Source organism: Lactuca saligna, chromosome 5 (assembly GCF_052625555.1).
Source record: "Lactuca saligna cultivar CGN05327 chromosome 5, ASM5262555v1, whole genome shotgun sequence".
NCBI classification, from domain to species: Eukaryota; Viridiplantae; Streptophyta; class Magnoliopsida; order Asterales; family Asteraceae; genus Lactuca; species Lactuca saligna.
Window position 1 is genome coordinate 10,227,979 of NC_136421.1, and position 1,172 is coordinate 10,229,150.

The window sequence follows — 1,172 nt, forward strand, 5'->3', positions numbered from 1 at the left end:
GCCTCTTCTTCAATATCTATGGCCATTACATGAGATTGGGTCTTCTTTTCAGGAATTTTTGGGAACATCTTCTCATTAACCATGGTGGTAAGTTGACCAAGTTATACTTCAAGGTTATTGATGGAGACTTGCTGATTTTTTATTAATGCATGCTGATCTATCATCATTGTGTGATGATTCTTCATTATAGTTCTTTGTTCTTCCATTACATTGTCACTAGCATCATACCTTTTTTCTGAAGCTTCCATAAACTTCATCAACATGGTCTCTAATTTTAATTTCTTCTCAGCTAGTGGTTGCTCTCTTTGGTAGAATCCTCTGCCAGTTTGTCTATATTTTTCTTCATTTTGCTTCTTGTATTCATTGTAAGGCAACCATTCTTTCTTTGGTTTTCTCAAATTTCCATCGTATTTGTCCCTGCTCGAATAGCAAACTTGAGCTTTCTTGTTCCCACATTCATCCATGTTGCAATCTTTTGTCAAATGTGGGACACTACATCTCTCGCAACCAACTCGAATTCTATGAATTAATTGGTCCATTTGGGTCAATCTCTTATTCATAGTGTTAAGCATTGCCATCATAGCAACCATTTCGTTAGAATGTGCACCCCTAACTCCTTTCATGCTTTCATTCCCTGGATTGTGGTATTCACGAGAATGCTTTGCAAATTCTTCAAATAATTCCTTGACCTCGCCCGTATTTTTCTTCGTAACCGGTCCTTGAGAATCAAGGAGTTGTCTTGTCATTACATTGACCCCGTCATAAAATATGCACACTTCTTGTTGAATGTTAAGGTCATGTTGAGGAAAATTCCTTAACAATCCTTTATAACGCTCCCATGCTTCGTAAAGTGACTCCCCTGGGTTTTGCTCAAAATTAGCTACTACCTTCTTGAGTTTAGTTATCTTGGATGGTGGATAGAATTGGTCAAGAAACTTCTCACACATTTGAGCCCAAGTAGTGATTGTACCAGGTGGAAGTGCTTTTAACCAATCCTTTGTAGCTCCTTTAAAGGTATCGGGAAGAATACTTAGCAAGACGATATCTCTGTTAACATTCGGGACATTGAAGTGATCAACAATGTCGTTAACTTCATCTAAATGCTTGAACGCATCCTCATGATCTTTTCCATAGAATGGGATATCCTTTAGTGCAGAAAGGATATGTCCTTT

General features: G+C 37.8%; 1 non-coding gene across 1 annotated transcript; it reads left to right on the plus strand.

Annotated features, from left to right (window-relative positions):
• The first annotated feature begins 792 nt into the window (after positions 1-792).
• On the plus strand, positions 793-899 carry LOC144999002 (small nucleolar RNA R71). The gene has a single exon (XR_013660531.1). It is a non-coding gene; the product is annotated as a small nucleolar RNA R71 (small nucleolar RNA).
• The last annotated feature ends 273 nt before the right edge of the window (positions 900-1,172 follow it).